Raw genomic sequence first — 8227 nt, 5'->3', positions numbered from 1 at the left:
GTAATTTCATTTGGTGGATTTCATTTCATTTATATCTTTTTGCAATTTATAAAGTGTTCATTCTTCTGTGGCTAAACCAAAGTGGTATTTATTTGAGCTTTGATCCAGACATGGGCATTCAAACCTCAGTATTCTTTAAAAAAATTTTTTTTTAACATTGTTTATTTTTGGAGAGAGGGAGAGTTCAAGAGGGGGAGCGGCAGACACAGAGGGAGACACAGAATCGGAAGCAGGCTCCAGGCTCTGAGCTGTCAGCACAGAGCCCGATGCTGGGCTCGAACTCAGGAATCATGAGATCATGACCTGAGCCCAAGTCAGATGCTTAATCACCTGAACCACCCAGACACCCCCAAACCTCAGAATTCTTAATTAAATCTGGAAATTAGGTTACCAGGTGGGATTTTTTTCTCCTTACTCATAAACTTATTATTAAGAATACTGTTGATCCAAGGACACCTGGGTGGCTCGGTCAGGTAAGCGTCCAACTTCGTCTCAGGTCATGATCTTTAGGTTTGTGGGTTCAAGCCTCGTGTCAGTCTCTGTGCTGACAGTGCAGATTCTGTTTGGATTTTCTGTCTCCCTCTCTCTATCCCCCTCCCTTGCTCATGTTCTCTCTCTCTCTCTCTCTCAAAATTAAATAAACATTTAAAAATTAAAAAAAAAGAATATTGTTGATGCAGATATTTCAGTTATCTGTAACTCTTTTCTGAAAAAGAAAAGATTGTTGATGGAAGAAGAAACTTCTTAGAAAACTGGGTCTCTGTGTCAGCTCCAGAAATGACTTGCCACTTACTGAAAAAACTGGAGGTAAGGACAATATATTCAGAATACTGACAGTTCAGTCAGAATTGTTATTCTAACAGTAAAATGTTTGAACTCTAGGCAGGGGCTTTGACCCTGTGCTCTTCTCCCCAAAAGTGCTGTCTTGCTGTCAGATACTCAGATAACTTTTCCATCCTATGACAGCTCTTGCAGTGGATGTGACAGTCTGTCTACACTGGGACAACATGTGGCTGCTTGATGTAGTGTAGCAGAGGGGACGTCACTGTTTTTCTAGGGTTCTCATATGTGACTGGTTAAATGAATAAGAAAGTAAGGTACAATCCAGTCACTCCCCGGAGACCGGACGCTTTAAGACAACGCACTTTTGTTCAAATCAGCTGAGGTAATGGCAAACAGAGAACCCTCTGACTTCAGCTACTCTCAGAGTCCTTCTGTTCACAGCGTTACTTTGTGCTGGACACCCGGGTGAGTAGTGTTCCCATTTCATTGCCTCACATTTGAAGGTAGGTTTGAGTGGCTGAGAGAAAGAATCTATTTCATGGTCAGTATTCTGTCAGTCTTGTTTTTGGTTAGAAATGTCCCACCGTTCAAACGGTTTTGAATCTCTCCTTCTTTAAGGCAGTATATATTTGGCCAGAATCATCATCCTTACCATATTTATTTGAATCATTATTTTGTACAAAGCACAGTGCTAGTTCCATCGCGAATTTTCCGATTTTTGGTCACACCGTCCTTAGGAAGGTCAAAGTGAATCTAACCCGCTCAGCTCTCTTGTGGTTCTGAATTTGAGCGCCATGAAGGATGGGACATTCGCAACTGGATACTGGTCTCACAACTGGAGACTAGGCTTCTTCTTGTGGGTTTGCCATTCTCTTCATATTTAATCTTGCAGAAACTTAACTCTAACCCTGATTTGCTTCATCATTTACCAACAAGAGGAGGCACCTGAATGCTTCAGAAAGCGTCCTCCAACTGCGCTTTAGAGACAACCTGTTACTCAAAGGGCTTCTCCCGATCATCATGAGAGTTAATGAATGACCTTCACTTCAGATCCTTGTATTTGATTTTGTTGTTGTTGTTGTTGTTTTGCTTCATTCCCTGGGGACTGTGCTGGGCCTGCGCATCTTTCTGGCAATAGACATACTCATAAACACCATTTTTCAGTTTGAGTCTAGAGATTCTGTCTTCTAAGCGTGATATTTGTGGTTCTGTCTCTCGAGCTCCAAAGGGCAATATTACTCAGAATGATCTACTCATGGATAGTCAGGGTTCAAAACACATACTTTTTTTTTTATAGACTATGCCTCTTTGGGGTTGCAGGCTGTTCCCAAATGCTTGTACCTTGGCTCTATTTTCCCCCAGAAAATGGCCTTGCTCGTCTGGTTGTTACTTTGAATAAGAAGGAAAACACCAAGCTGCTTAGACTGTTTCATTTGTGGAGAAAAGGAGGGGTAGGGATGCATGTGGGTGTGTTTGTGTGTGTGTGTGTGTGTGTGTGCAGCGTGCTTGGGGGGGGGTTCAGGGAGGAATATCATTTGTGGAATGTTTTCCCGGAGGAGCTGTGGAGAGTTTGTTTTGGTGTAAACTGAGCCAGAACTTTGAAAATAAGAAAGACTTCCTAAACGCTTGCTCTCTGTATAACTACCTTGTTAAATAAATGCAGCAGTTGGACCAATTCCGTTTTTCTAATTCCATTGTACACTGGGGATAGCAGAAGGCGTTTTGCATTATGCAGGATCTGGTGTTTGGTTATTTGGAAAGGCTGCTCTACCCACCAGGTCACAGTGAATGACTACAGATGCGGGGAGTATGTTGACAGTGTCAGCAGTCAAATCTTTGCCACACAGACTGTGAAAAATTACAGGAGGGCACGACATAATTTATTTTGCTAACGATCTTTTTCCCATCTGCAGTTTGTACCTGTTGAAGCTGAAAGTGCACTTCCTCGTGCTGATCGAATTCTCGCTTCCCCCTTCTTCTTCCTTTCTCTGACAGGCGTGCACTGCTTGAAGCCTTAAGTTCAGATGAGCATTATTAACAGCAACCTTTATAGTCTACCAGGGAATAATTTAAAATTTTTTTTGGTGTGTGTTTCTGCAATAGTTTCAAGATGCAGGAATGCAGATAGAGTTCTTGTTAAAAAAAAAAAAAAAAGTTTAGACAGGTTGATTCATTTAGCGACCCAGCAGGATCTGATTGCTTTTTCTAAAATTAAATTCCAACGAAGAAAATCTCACAGATGATCCCATCCACATCCACAAACACATAGCACACAGTACACAGATAGATACACACAGTATGGTCGCCATGTTCAGGCCAGGAAGATATGCTTTCTTATGTGGAAACAGTTTAGGTTTTCATTAATTTTTAAAAGTGTTTTTCCTCTGGTCCATTTTCCCTTTGGATAAGCCGTAGCATATTAAATAGATATTTATGTGATTTTGTTCTTACTGAACCCTTATTTTTCAATCATTGGAGTCACCAGATTCTAGTGGAAATTAAGATGTTGTTTTCCATATATGTTGAGAGGGGGTGGGTGTATTTTATTTTACTTGTTTGATTGTAGCTGACACAGTTAGAACACTCTTTTGTCCTGCTTTTTCAAGCTGAACGTGAACTCTATTTCAATGCTGAATAGGTAGGTAGAGCTGTAAATTGTGGATGTGCTAATAATAAGTTATTCTTATGGCCTTTCCAAGAAATCATTCTGGAAGAAAGGCAGTGGGAAGTATGTCTTGCTGTTTTTGGAGCACACAGAGAGTGAATGATACTCAGAAAAAAATGAAAATGTTTAATTTTTGTACTTTCACCTTAGTTTGAAATGCAGATGAAAGTTGCATTTTTATTTATGGCTTGAAGGATGGCAAAGCCTGATAACAAATCATAAAGAAATATGGAAGCCCCAATAGCAAATTTTATGCTGAAAATTTCATCATTTGTCACATATCAGTTGCTAAAAAAAGAGAAAAAAAAAGGCGGGGGGAGAGGAGGAATAAAACCTTGAATTCTTGAATTTGTGCAATACTTCAAGATCCAAACATAGCTGAAATCATAATGTATGCTAGTCCATTAGAGAGCATGTGCAAAGCTCTTGGATTTTTTTTTTTTTTAAGCACAGGGTATAAACATGGATTATCCTGGGTACTTTCTTTTATCAAAGATACATTGACCTCTTACAAAGATTTTCACTAGTATCCAAGGCCTCTGGGTACTAGGTCCCACACTTTGCACAGAAAGACTGGGGTCAATAAGAGAGCTAGGGATATTGAATTAGTGAGTTTGGTGGTCTGGAGGTTAGAGGGCAAACAGCCGCAAGATTTCTCACGGTCACTTAATAGCGTTAATGCTCTGTAAAATTAACTCGATTTAGAGCGGCTGACCTCCAGGCCAATAATGAAGTAGGGGCCTTTGTACTGAGTATTTCATTTTAATTCTTTAAGGCTATCTTTTCTCCTTCCTCTAGCCTCCAAATAATACTTTGCATCCCTGCCTGCCATCCATGAACACACACAAAAAAGTTTGGAGATCTTACCCATTTCGCTAGCTGATGTCTGTTGCCTTCTTTCAGTGAAACGTTACCTGATAGTAGACAGGTGACCCATGTCTTAGGTCGGCTGCGTTCCACAAGATTCTATGTCACATAAAGATAGAATAGCGCAGGAGATATTCTGGGCTGTGTGGGGGTGGAGGTGGGTCTTTGCAAATAACTATCATACACATAGTAACTTTCTCCATGTGAAAGAATGACCATACTTAGTCAATCAGAGATTGATGGAGATAAAGACATGATAAATAAAAACAGAGCTTCTTCAATAACAGAGAATTATATTTCTTAAAGTCCTTTGGGGGTTGTATTTCTTGTAGAATCTTTAAAAGCATTTTGGCAATAGAGACCTGAAGGAAGAGAAACAAGTGAAAAACACTTCACTTCTACATGTTAATTTTTATGGCTATGCTGTAATACATTGAAGGACAGGTCTAAATATAGACATTGGAATCAGATGGCCCAGGCTTTTATTTCACTTCCACCTTTTATTATCTGGGTGATCTTGGGCAAGTTGTCCAGTCTGTTTATACATGAGCTTCTTTGATTGTTAGGTAGGAATGACTGTCAAAGTGCCCTAACAGGATGGCACACGTGTAAATCCACATGAACATGGAAGGTATGTGGACATGTTAGCTTTCATTTAATAAGACGTAGTTTCCAACCCTTTCTAGAAACATTGTCTGCTGGTGAGTTAATTAAAAAACTATTAACTGTGATATGTGTAGTGGAAAGAAAAGCGAGAAGGGAGTGGCGAAGCAGATTTCTAAAAGAGTGGGGCAATTATGTAAATAGCTAGAATTTATTGATTTAATGCTAATTATTTTTAGCTTGAGTAAGTTTGTCAGACATATAATGTTACATTAATATGTCTTAGCTGGTTGGATTGGCTTAATTTTCCATGTAATTTTCCAGGCAGTATTGAACAGCCAATCACTATCATGTGGGATATTAGAGAACATTGCAGTTACTTTACACTAAAGAGTCATCATTTTGGGCAGCAGTTTTAGAGAAGAGTGTAGCAATAAACGCACTCTTAGATTTACATTTATGTGTTCCATTGGAAGAGGTTCCAAAGAAAAGAAAATTTATATCTAAAACCCTAATGAAATTAAGTTTTATTTCAATGATTTGTGTATATATCTTTCATTCTTAATACTATAATGAAGGGAGAACAGTAGAAACCTACTGTTGAAAGAAGTCTGTTGAAGGGTGTAAAACTCCCTTGGTTGGAAACAGAAGAGCCACTTATCATATATAGTAAATGGTGCCCACAATATCTTAGACCAATATTCATAGAAACTAGTGACCACACTCTCTTGCCAGAATGTGTGAATGATTCATAAGATTTCTGGAAATCCCTGGGTATCAGGGAAGCATATGTGGCCTAGGAGAAGTAAGGAGAAATAAAAGTAAACTGTTTCTGTGACCAAAAGAGGAATTTTTAGAGAAGCCCATGAAGGCTGTAATTCATCATGAGACACCAAGCTGGGGTACCCAGGAAATTGTCTCATTGACCTCCAAGGTACATACAGTGTTTTTACCTTTCTGCAGTTCCCAAATATGTGCAATGCCATGTGGCTGGATTCCTATGGAAGGAGGTGAAAGGGACATTCCTAAGGAACATTCCTTAGCAATTGAAGGGTCTTTAGTGCCATCTGGTTTAACCTTCTTGCTTGGATAAGATCACAGCAGTTTGTCTGGGTTGTTGCACAAATACTCACTGCCCAAAGGAAAAGTGTGAGGGTAATATATGTGTTATTTTCCAGTATATTCTATATCACAAAGCTATATTTGGGTGTTATACCTCTTTCACAGATGAGAAAATTAAGGTTCAGTAAGGATAAGAAGCTTGAATACAATTCACTTACTGGTAGTTTGTAGGATTTGAACCCAGAAGGTTCTCACCTTTCCACCACATCGCACTATCCTCTAAGTACCGCAATTAATTATAACAACAACAACAACATAATCCATCCTGATTTTAAAACAATTACTTCTTTTTCTCTTGAATTAAGATTTGCTGCTTAAGTGCTGAACATGTTCAGATAAGATGGAAGAAATTGTTCAAAAAGGGAGATGGGAAGAAAAAAAATTCTCTGAAGATGGAGGAGTATCCGTGTCAGGATGAAGAAATTGGCAAGTGGATAAATGTGACAAAACAGAAAAAGAGAAGGAAAGAAAATTCACTAGGGTAGGAGCTATGGAAAGGCCTGCGAGCCTACAAAATTAAGCTGTACCTTTACTGGAAGTTACAAAATACTAGGCCAGGTGAAATCCTAATGATGCAAGAAACACATGCACATTGCTAAGTAGAATAACCACAGTTGTAACTCTTGGAAAATAACAATGGTTAATACCTTTTGAACTGGGACTCCAGAAAAAGGTAAATTAACATGCTTATCCAGGAGCTGAGCAGTTTTCTGGGGACATAAATCTCAGCCATAAATGAGACCTGCTTGGACTCATTAAATCCACTAATCAATTAACTCCAGCTGGGAGGGAAGGAACAAAGGAGAAATTTGTTCCCAAACCATGTTCCCAAGGAAACTTCCAAAAGAAGGGAAAAAAGGCTCTGTGCTGAGTTAAGCTCAGGCAGTGTCATATGCTAAATCTTTGCTTTTGGAGAGTCTCAGGAAATCAACCTGGTAGACTTAGTTTAGCTGAGACTTTTCCAAAGATATTTGACCATGGTATACTTTTTCAGTAACATATACATTAAAGTATGGAACAAACTTTTTGTGAATGTATGATTCTTGAATATCTGGTAATGCTCATTGGCCTGTCAAGTGATTTGATATTTACAGAGAAAAAAAAAGAGAGAAATACTTTTATTTGTACATATTTCACAGCTTTGAAATAGAAGATTCTTAGATTTTCAGAAATTCAGTTATTTTCTTATAATCTTGTGTGTGCTACACATACTATATCATCTGTTCATCCTGCCTTCGATTCAGTTATAAGAAAATAGATGGTTTTGGCTGAAGTATTTTCTAACCACTTGCTTATTGCATAAGCTAAGTTCATGTTTTCTTTTTATAGTTGCTATGCATTTTAGCCCCAGTTGATGAAAATTGATTAAAATGTTGTACAATAGAATAAACACCATGATAAATATTGTAAAGTGAATGTATCTTCTCAAAAATAATAGTGTGGATATAGAACACAAATCTGGGGGCGCCTGGGTGGCGCAGTCAGTTAAGCGTCCGACTTCAGCTCGGGTCACGATCTCGCGGTCCGTGAGTTTGAGCCCCGCGTCGGGCTCTGGGCTGATGGCTCAGAGCCTGGAGCCTGCTTCCGATTCTGTGTCTCCCTCTCTCTCTGCTCCTCCCCCGTTCATGCTCTGTCTCTCTCTCTCTCTCTCTCAAAAATAAATAAACGTTAAAAAAAAAAATTTTAGAACACAAATCTGCATTGTCTCAGAAAAGTAATCACTCATAACACATTCACCTGAGTGGCCAAAAAAGAAAACTACATGTAAAAGGTACATTGAATATTCAGATGGATACATTGAAGTACAATTTTATAGGATCTACGATCTATTTCTAGAATTCTGTCACATACAAACCAACTCTGTTTATTATGCTCTTTTCAAAGTGCTGACAAATCAGTCAATCAAATCAATCTAGATTCTTCTAAAATAGGAATCGGAATAAAATTATGTTTATTCAGAGAACTGCTGGGATCTCCAAGTTGTCACAGCACAGCAACCACAAACTTCGGGGCCAAGAAAGGGAAGGAAAAGGGGAAAAAAATTAATGAGCTGGAAAGCTGGAGAAACTCCAAAATCTTTGGGAAATAGAAAAAATTTACATGACATAGGAAATTCTTGAATCATGTTATTAAGTCAGGAAGACACAACATTTACTGTGGGATTTTTTTGATCCTACATTCCTCAAA

At 38.7% G+C, this 8227-nt stretch overlaps 1 long non-coding RNA gene across 1 annotated transcript; it reads left to right on the top strand.

Annotated features, from left to right (window-relative positions):
• Positions 1-644: 644 nt before the first annotated feature.
• LOC122486557 lies at positions 645-7456 on the top strand. The gene is made up of 2 exons (XR_006298187.1): positions 645-1248; positions 6346-7456. It is a non-coding gene; the product is annotated as an uncharacterized LOC122486557 (long non-coding RNA).
• The last annotated feature ends 771 nt before the right edge of the window (positions 7457-8227 follow it).

Source organism: Prionailurus bengalensis, chromosome A1 (genome assembly GCF_016509475.1).
Source record: "Prionailurus bengalensis isolate Pbe53 chromosome A1, Fcat_Pben_1.1_paternal_pri, whole genome shotgun sequence".
NCBI classification, from domain to species: Eukaryota; Metazoa; Chordata; class Mammalia; order Carnivora; family Felidae; genus Prionailurus; species Prionailurus bengalensis.
The sequence above is the reverse complement of the archived record's forward strand: the minus strand, read 5'-3'. Positions and strand labels throughout refer to the sequence as shown.